Source organism: Myotis nattereri (assembly GCF_964212035.1).
Source record: "Myotis nattereri genome assembly, chromosome: 2".
NCBI lineage: Eukaryota > Metazoa > Chordata > Mammalia > Chiroptera > Vespertilionidae > Myotis > Myotis nattereri.
In genome coordinates this window covers 188698405-188709215 of record NC_138076.1, presented here as the reverse complement: position 1 = coordinate 188709215, position 10811 = coordinate 188698405, and positions in this window count along the sequence as shown.

The following is a 10811-nucleotide window of genomic DNA, read 5'->3' as shown; positions in this document are numbered from 1 at the left end:
TGTAAGTGGGATGGTGAGCCCTTTAGATACTAACAATATCATTAGCAGCACATTAAATACAGTGCTTATTGTACTGGCGAAATTAGTTGGTCATAGAAGCATAGCATTGTTCAAGTGCTCAAAAATAGTCGCTTAATAACCCCCTCTTTTGCACACTATTTTTAGATAATGGTTCTTGGGCACCCTGAAACCAAGGTTTCTTTCCATGTGCAGTTTTACTTTCTTTTTTGTTCTTTGATCCTCTGGGAACAGTGGAAAAAACTGACAGAGATATGCTCCAATTCCAGGTCTTCTATTTATATGCTAGCTATAGCTATATTTCTTCAGAAAAATGACTCTCTGAATCTTGGTTTCTTAGAAACTTCATCTTTAATCTAAGAACAATAGAGGGTGGTGAGAATTACATTTAATTTAAATTGCCTGTCATATAGGTAGGCATTTAGTAAATTTAGTTAAAACCTTGGAATATCTGTTGTTTCAACACTATATGACTAATCTACACTAATAAAAGAGAAAGATGCAAATTGGCCATTCCTTCGTGACACCCACCAGCCAATCAGGAGTGAGTATGCAAATTAACCCAACAAAGATGGCGGGTCAATTTGCATATGGAGGTGCCGAGTGGCTGGGACATTTGCGTCATCACCATGGTGACGACGCAGGCATTCTGCACTACCCCAGCAACTCTAGGCCTCCTGGCAGTGTGGGAAGGTGGAAAAGCAGCTCCAAGCCTGAATGAAGGCAGAAAGGCATCTCTGGGCTGGAGCAAAGGTAGTGCCAGCAACCAGGGGAAGGAAGGCCCATTCTTGCACAAATCTTCGTGCATCAGGCCTCTAGTCCTTTATAAACACTTTATTTTACTAGTAACTATGTTTCTGATTGAAAGTGAGTCCTCAATAAATACCTGTGAATTGGATGTTCATATTTTATATTTCAAATATTTTCAATATAGTGCACTTAAGGAAAGAACTATGTACAACTTAGTTACCATCTGTAGGCATATCAAATGATCCCACCACTAGTGTGTTAATTCAGGAAGGAAACCCAGTCTTCTCAGGGTTTTCTTTTTTTCTTTAGCATTTGGCTCAAACCCAGAAAAGCTTTCTAACCATTAGAGATGCCCCACAATGGAATTGATTGGCAAGCTCAGAGGTAAGCTCCAAATTTCTACCAATGCTAACAAAGAGGCATCCATCAGGAATGCGGTAGAGATTTCTAAATTAGTTGAAAATTGCTCAAGATGATTCCCCAGGTCTCTTCTCACTCAATGATCTTGTAATTCTAAACTTTATTTAGAAGCAAGTAAGAAAAAGGAGCCTTTGATTTCCCATTGCAAGTTTCACAGGGACACTTCGAGCATTATATAAAGTATATAAATTTTCTTTATAGGTAATAATATCTATATCTATATCTATATCTATATCTATATCTATAAAAGGCTAACTGACCAACCATACATCTGTCCAACCATCCGACTGACCTACTGGCCGGTACATACATCTGTCCAGCCATCCGACTGACCTACTCAATTTAAAAATAGAAGTTGACTCGTGCATGTGCAATATATGTAAAGCTCCCGCTGGCGCCAATCGCACGCATGTTTTGATCTGTCATTGTCTATCATGAATGTGGTTGTTTCTGTTGACATTCTGAAGCTGAAAGAAAGTGGCATCATTGACAGAATATGTCTGAAGACCAACTATTAGCACAACATACCTCTGAAGCCGAAACAAGCTGGTGCAACGAATAGCGATATTAAAATATTTCTTCTAATTAATTTCCTTTCAATGTGTATGAATCTGTGCACCAGGCCACTAGTAATATAATATAATTAATATAATATAATATAATATAATATAATATAATATAATATAATATAATATAACCCTACCAGGCACTATTCTGAGTTATTTACAAGAATTAACTCATTTAATACTTACAGCAATTCTATGAGTTAATTTTGTATTCCTATTTTACACATGAGGAAACTAAGGCACAGAAAGGTTAAGTGACTTGCCAAGGTCAAGTAAGTGACGGAGCTGGGACTCAAACCCAGGCAGTCCGGCTCAACATCCGACTAGTATGCAGTACAAGGGCCTCACACAGTACAAGCCTGTTTCTCATAGATTCAGGGTTTGTCCCACTAAGCTAGAAGTTCCATGAAGGCACTGACCATATCTGCTTACACTCACCATTGAACCTATGGTACCTGACACATATTAGCTAACCAATGAATCATTTGAATATTAATCTGGTCCTTATTTTTTATGACTTTTAAAAGTTTTTTTTATAGAAAAGTGTGTTGCTTAGTGTTTATACCAAGATTATTATTTGTCTTATTAGAGGTAAGAAGTGGTTCAGAAATGTTTGTTTATACTATACTCAATACCAAAAGACCTTGAAGATGACATAACATGAATACATAAAACATGGTAGGAAGATCTAATTTAGAAGTAGATAAGAACAGCCCTAGCCAGTTTGGCTCACTGGATAGAACATCGGCCTGTGGACCAAAGGGTCCCTCCCGGGTTTGATTCCGGTCAAGGGCACGTACCTTGGTAACAGGCTCCTCCCTGGCCCGGGCCCTGGTCTGGGCTCGTGTATGAGGCAATCAATCTATGCGTTTCTCTCACATTGATGTTTCTCTATATCTTTCCCTCTCTCTTCCACACTCCCTGAAATACCAATGGAAAAATATCCTTCAGTGAAGATTAACAACAACAAAAGTAAATAAAAACAAATTAATTATTTAAAAAGGAGATAAGAACAAAAATCAAAACCAAGGGTAGAAACATACCACCAAGATAGGTTCATATACATTCAAGTGCTGGTCTATGCAAGCACTTCTAGTGGGTCACACATTTATTTGTCCTAAGCTTTTTCATTGTCACAGGAAAAGGAAAATCGATTTGTTTCAATTTTGTCCTGTCCTTAAAATTCAAAAAGAATATTGTTAAAGAGAAGTAAACTTATTCTTAGTATCCAACTAGGAAGACATCTCTTCCGAAGGTCTTCAAAAGAGGACCAACGTCTCCATGTCCTAGTAAGGACATGACCAACGTCTTCCATCTTCTGTGTGCCCTCTCTCTGCACTGCCTCTTAACATGAGACTAAGGCACCAAACCCAGTCTCCTTAGTGGGCAGGGAGCTGGGCAGACTACAGGTTCTCCCTCTGGAACCAACCAGTGCTGGCTTTTTAGTCAGCAAATTGGGGTAAATTGCTAAGCTCCAAATCATTGTGTTTCATTCTGAATTAGAATTAACAGTACATTGAAACAATACCCTGCATAAACTCCTTTTTAAAAAAATCTTTGTAGTCTGTTTTCTTCACAGCAGCCTGTATAACGTTGAATCCCTCAAATCCCCTGTTTTCCTAGACTGAAACCTACACTCCTTAATAAGTCCCACAAGGCCCTGCGTGATCCTCCCTGCAGTGGTCTCACCCACCACACCTTGCACCCCTGGGCCTGTTGTTCCCTCTCTTAGGCTAAGTCACAGGCATTTCTCCTCCTTGGCAGAGACATTCCCATGTCAGTGGCTCTGCACATGCCAGCATGTTTGCATGGGACATGCTCCCTTTTCCCACTCTACCACCCCTTATCTAGTTAATTCCTGCTTCTCAAAGCCACTGTCTCTACTCTCCTTAGGTGAACCGGGCACCTTGTATCACTACAGTCTGCGATCACACTCTCTACATTTCCAATATGGAAAGTATCAATACTTTAATTAGCTCATTCAATTTCTTCTTCAGTTGTTCAACAGGTATTTATAGATCAGCATCTACTCTGCACTAGATAGTTTTTGCTCTAAGATGCAGCCATGAAGAAAATGTACAATGATATCTACCTTCCTGTAATTTCCATTTTAGCGGTGGAGGGCTAAGAGCCTTCAAGAAAATATAAGCACTATGTGTTCAGTGACTATATCTGTCTTGTTCACAGAGGCATCCCCTGAACATAGCACAATGTGCCAGATATACTAGTAGTTTCTATCAGTGTGAATAGCCTGGGTAACGATGGAAACAAATGACCCTAAAATTTTAGTGGCTCAAAGCAATACAGGTTTATTTTTGGATCATTCGATATGACTGAATCTCTTCCCATCTTCCAATCACAATCATTCAGGGACATAGTTCAATAGAATAGCCATCCTCTCAAATATTGCCAGTTATTATGCCAGAGAGAAAGGGAGAGAAAACTCTCCAGAGTATTAACCAGGATTTAAATATTCCAACCCAGAAGTACATGAAACACTTCCACTTACAACTTACTGGCCAGTTAATCACCTGGCTATATATACCATAAGGAGCCAAAAGGAACCATAATTATTTGGCAGATGTCACACTGGCAATGACAGTGAGAATTTAATATTTGAGGAAATGGTGACTGAATCACAATGAAGAGCAACTGTGACATGAATAAAAGCCATGTCTCTTAGTCTATGTGAATTTGTCTGTGGAATATACAGGGTGGGGCAAAAAGTAGGTTTAGAGTTGTGAGTACATAAAACATGGAGTTTATTCTTGTATTATTACTTACTCTATTATTTCCTATAGAACAATTATAAACCTACTTTGTTCCCCCCTGTATCTGTTCGTATGACATGAAAAGTATATATAGATTAGGCTAATGATAAAATGAGTTTGCATTGCTTCAGCGTACATCATCTTCTCATAGTTTAATTAATCAACCAGGGATGACAAAATTGGTATGCACAAAATATAAAGTAGATATCTATAGGCAAATAACTGAGAATTCACTAAACATTCAAAATTATTTCTTTAAATGAACTATAAAATGTTTCATAGGTCAGATTTCACTAGACTGGTTCAATGGCTGTTCTTTTTGCATTGCTTTGCAAATCAGACTTAGACATATTCTGCAGGGTTGACTGAAAAGCAAAATCTATTGCATGTTTGCTCTCCTTGCCAAAAATAATTATGTATTTTTTTCTGAATATTCAATTTCCTATATTTGATTAAAAATTAATTAAAATTCATTAGGGTATAAATTATATCTTATTATTTCATTGAAACCTAATTATGGGTCATGCTTCTTAAACACAGAAATGGCCTCACATTTTCTTTCAATGTGAAGTGAAAGAATTGTCAAGATTACGTTGATGCCCAGATGGGGGTTTTGTATTTGTTTGACTGAATTCTGTCTTTAATTTTGGGCATGAAAGGAGCTTTGGGAACTTAAATTAAAAGGTTTAGCCACAACAATGAGAAAACGCAATAGGAATTCCTCCTTGGGGTATAAGATTCTTGTGAAATTTACCTCTACTTACTGAGATTTTCAGCTACAGAATTCTGAGCCCCTCTCTGAAGAAACTGCCCACAAGACTATGCCTTAGAGCAGTGCTTCCCATCTGAAGCCTTTGGACATACTCTTGGAGGAATGAGAGTTTTCTATGTAAATTACTGAATTTACATAGACACTTAAATATCATGTTCCCATTTGATAACAATTCAAATGCATATAAATACATATATAAAAATATTCTAGACAATCAAGATGCTAAATACTGATATTTTTCTCTATGTCTGAATTTTTAAAAAATGTTATTGTAGTAAGAACACAAGATAATATCTATCTTCTTACAATACCTTATTGTTGACTATAGGTACAAGGTTCCATAGCAGACCTCTAGAACTTATTCATTTCATGTAACTGAAACTTTATGCCTGTTGGTTAAAATGCCCCAGTTTACCCTCCTTATAGGAATGGTAACTACCATTTCAATGTTTCATTTTTTGAATCTATTTTAGATGTATCATATAAGTGGAATCATGTAGTACTTGCCTTTCCATGTCTGATTTATTTCACTTAGCATATGGTGCTCAAAATGTTTTTGCACATTTCAGAATTTCCTTTTTTATGGCTAAATAGTATTCCATAGCATATATATGACACATTTTCTTGTTTTATTCATTTGTTGATGGTCATGTCCTATCTTGGTTATTGTGAATAGTGCTGCAGTGAATATGGGAGTGCTAACCTCTCTTAGAGATCCTGATGTCTGTAATTTCATTATCACCAACCAAATAGTTATTCTAACTATTGAAATGTAGGATGAAAGAAAGTAGTTATAATAGTGGATTCAAACCAGGGGAAACATAAATGGTAAGTTAAGTGAAGAATAGTTTCAAAAATCACTAAAATAATAAGATTGGTGTTAATATATGTAACTAAAAAGAGCCTACACTGGCATACTCAGTACTAAGTACATGCATCAAATGCAATGTAGTGTCTGCAAAGATTATCTACCTCATAAAATTAATATTGACAACTTATATTTTATCAGTTTTATAGTTTTAAATATATTTTGATTGCTAAATTTTATATTACATTCTATAGGTAGACAAAATGTCTAATAATTTAGAATCCACGAGAAGAGAAGAAAATCAACAGTACTCTTTTTGGTGAAAAAAAATTGGTAAACCATTATCCAAGATGATCTTTATTCTCATTTAACTAAACTGCACTTAAAAAAAAAAAAAAGGATTTCCCTGGCTGGTGTGGTTCAGTTGGTTGGAATGTTGTCCTATCATCCCTTATGCCAAAGGGTAGCTGGTTTGATTCCCAGTTGGGGCACATAAGCAGGTTCTGTCCCTGGTTGGGGTGCATACAAGAGGCAAAAGACCATAGATGCTTCTCTCTCTCTCTCTCTCTCTCACTCTCTCATCAGTAGATATATCCTCAGGTGATGATAAAGAAAAAAACATAAAGGATTCTAAAGTGACTGTTTCTCATTTTTAATTTATTAAAAGTCAATTAATTGTCACTATTTTAAATCATATATCCTGAACCAACCACAAGCTTTTTCTTTCATACTAGAAGATAAGTTAATAATGAACTGCTCCATTTCATCAAGATTGATGAAACTGTATATATAGTCTTACCAGCAGAGCAGAACCGAAGGAGCAAGACGTGAGGTAGGTGAAAAACTGCAAGAGATATGAATATGATACTGACAATTGTAGGATCAAGTGCAAATTCCACATATTTGATCAGCAGACCCTGAGCAATGGATGAATGGATTGGATGAATGGATTACTCTGATACATGTTTCTATGAAAGAGGGGCTAAGGGGCTGCTTGACAGGAGGCACCAAAATAGCCCTGTTCACCTGCCTCCTTAGGCTTTTATTGTAACAACAGCTTGACCTAAAATTAACTTCTAGATACAATCAGCAGGGTAAGTATCCTTGAGAAAGCACATGCTTCTACAAGGTCAGGTTTAAAGATTACACATAGAGATTCCAGCAAAACACCCAGGGGCTCGGACTTGTTTGGAAAAGTCAAGGCAGGGGCTGCCACCTTTGCCAAGGAACCCCTAAGAGAATCCTCCTTACAGACTTTCCAACCAAGTCCCATGCTTCCCCACAATTTCTGTATAGTTGCTAAAGGAAACATCATTTGATATATTAATATATTTAATTTTTATTGTATAATTTAATTACTTTATTTTAATCTCTAGTACAGTTGGGTTGTCTTTTGCTTACCATACCATAAGAAATTTGTGACAGTGTTGGGACCAGAATTCAGGGGTCCCCTGATCCTTTGTAGTAATCTTTAACCATAAAACTCACTGTTTATAACTCAGAGCATGGTTTGATTTGTAATTATCAGAATTACGTACACAATCAATCTTCTGGCCGCTGGGTATGCAGTCATTGAACACGGACGTTGTGAAAATAAATTGCACAACACATGTTAAGGATACTTCAGGGAAATGGCTTCTGTAAGCCCAGAAGAGCCATGAAACTACAAATAAAATTTTGTGTTTCTGGAACAACCAAGTCAATCTCGAACACAGAAACTTTAGTACAAGAGCATGCTTTGATCATCATCAATTTTTCTTGTAGTTTTACATCCAATATTCACCTTGAAATACTGTCATTTTAAAAAGTGATTAAGATGCTGATTTTTAATCTTCTTTTGGCATTATGGCCTCTTTGCTCACTTTCTGATTAGGCTATTTTATATGCTTTTTTCTTTAGTGAACCTCCTTGGTTAAACAAAGATAATAATGACATAGTCTTAGGTTAAGTTTACTTATGACTTTCTCCTCAAGGCTTTGAAATCAGGTCACAGAAAAAAATAAATGTTATCAATTCAAAGTGTCCTGATGTAATTGTGCTCATAGAGAGTGCACAGAAGGCCACATAAATGATGAGTCTGAGAAAGGATCATTATAATATTCTCTTCACTTTCTGACTCTCTGCTTACAGGATAAGGACTTTAAAAATCACAGTATGAGAACAATTTTGCATCAACATAAAGTGATATAGTACAATATTTCACTTTCCTTATTTGTTTTCCTAGTCACCAAAGTGGTATAGATTTAGAGATTACATGATATTATCCTGATGAAAATAGAAGCTAAAACAAAGATGTGGAAAAACTCAGCAACTTGGGTACGTAACGTAGTTTACAGCCACTGTTATTTATGCTTTTAATTCAGTCACAGTCTGAGTGATTTTCAGGAGCTTTAGGATCATAGGAATTAGAATGCCACTGTTTCTCTACATTTACCTTAAGATAAGCTTCATCTCTCAGTTAATGTAAAGTTATATTCTAACCTCCAATCTAGTGCTATTTTTGGACTCAGCATTATTTAGAAAAATCTAAGGACAAATGTCAGTCTAGACCCGAGGATGCCCTCTATTCATAATCCAATGTATTTCCAGTCTCATGGAAACTCACTTTGTACATAAATGCAAAGTTACCAGTTTCTTTTCCCAATTCAGTTGATCACCCAACTTGATTGATTGAATCCCTAAAAGTTAGTATAGTATCTAATCCAAAAGCACTCCAAAATATTAGTCTTTGGGCAATACTGGGCCCCGTGAGAGACACCGAAAAAGCAGACGATGCATTCTTTTCCCTTCAGGTAGCAGAATTTCAAGAAGAATGAAGGGAAAACACAAACTAAAAGGGAAAACATGTAGGTGAGCCTGCCTTCAAATTTTTCTTTGATCTTTGTGTTTGAGGCTTGAAACAATCTATTTATTTATCAACCTCATCCACTGTGCCCTCCTAGCAATTTCAAAGTTGAGTGCTTCTACAAGATAAGAACATTAAATGATGAGAGAGAGTAGGCACTGATGGGATGGGATGAGGCATTTGATAAAAAGGATGAATTTAATCTTTTTAAAATCTAGGACTCTAGCTCAAGATTATTTTCTTAAGTATTCTCTTTTATCATTCTTTAATTTTAGTCTCTAAGATTGAGACATGATTATCTCCAAGAAAGAATACATATTTTATATGAACCATATATATTTCTGTCCTTTGGATATGCCTGGATGCTTCTCTCTGGCGGGGGCGGGGGGGGGGGGGGGTGGATTTTTACTGATGTTAGTGATTACAGGTCTCTGCTAGAATCATTCCTATTCTCCTTTCATTATCCCAGATTAGAAAAGGAGAGATAAATGTGGTCATTTTTACTTTTATACTCTATGAAAGTTTGCATTGTCAAGTAAACCCCTCAAATAAGATCAATGATGTGATGTGTTTGATAAAATGGCCAAGTATTGGAGAGTGGATAAGTCATGGGAGGTTCCATTCTTTTTGTTTTTTTAATATATTTTTTATTGATTAAGATATTACATATGTGTCCTTATCCCCATGTTACCCCCAACCCCCCCCCCCTTTGCTCATGCCCTCACTCCCTGTTGTCCGTATCCATTGGTTAGGCCTATATGCTTGCATATAAGTCCTTTGGTTGATCTTTCCCCCTTACCCCCACCCTCCCCTACCTCCCCTCCAAGGCCCAACAGTCCAATCAATGCCTCTCCGTCTCTGGATCAGTCCTTGTTCATCAGTTTATGTTGTTCATTATATTCCACAAATGAGTGAGATCATGTGATATTTATCCGCTCTCCAGTTCCATCCATGCAGTGGCAAATGGTAAGAGTTCCTTTTTCTTCTTCCTCTTCTTAAAGAATACCTTTCAGCATTTCATATAATGCTGGTTTGGTGGTGATGAACTCCTTTAGCTTTTTCTTATCTGTGAAGCTCTTTATCTGACCTTCTATTCTGAATGATAGCTTTGCTGGATAAAGTAATCTTGGTTGTAGGTTCTTGCTAGTCATCACTTTGAATATTTCTTGCCACTCTCTTCTGGCCTGCATGGTTTTTGTTGAGAAATCAGCTGACAGTCGTATGGGTACTCCCTTGTAGGTAACTGACTGTCTTTCTCTTGCTGCTTTTAAGATTCTCTCTTTGTCTTTTGCTCTTGGCATTTTAATTATGATGTGTCTTGGTGTGGTCCTCTTTGGGTTCCTTTTGTTTGGGGTTCTCTGCGCTTCCTGGACTTGTAAGTCTATTTCTTTCACCAGGTAGGGGAAGTTTTCTGTCATTATTTCTTCAAATAGGTTTTCAATATCTTGCCCTCTCTCTTCTTCTGGTACCCCTATAATTCTGATGTTGGTACGCTTGAAGTTGTCCCAGAGGCTCCTTACACAATCTTCATATTTTTGGAATCTTTTTTCTTTTTTCTTTTTCGGTTGGGTATTTTTTGTTTCTTTCTATTTCAAATCTTTGACTTGATTCTTGGGATCCTCTTGTCTGCTGTTGGATCTCTGTATACTATTCTTTATTTCAGTCAGTGTATGCTTAATTTCTAGTTGGTCTTTTTTCATATCCTCCAGGGTCTCACTAAATTTATTGGCGTTTTCCATAAAATTCTTGAAAAACCTTATAAACGTGGTTTTGAACTCTATATCCAGTCGTTTGCTTTTCTCCATTTCTGTCATTTGTGACCTGTTTCTTTGTCTCCGCATTTTTTATGCTTCCGTGTGGT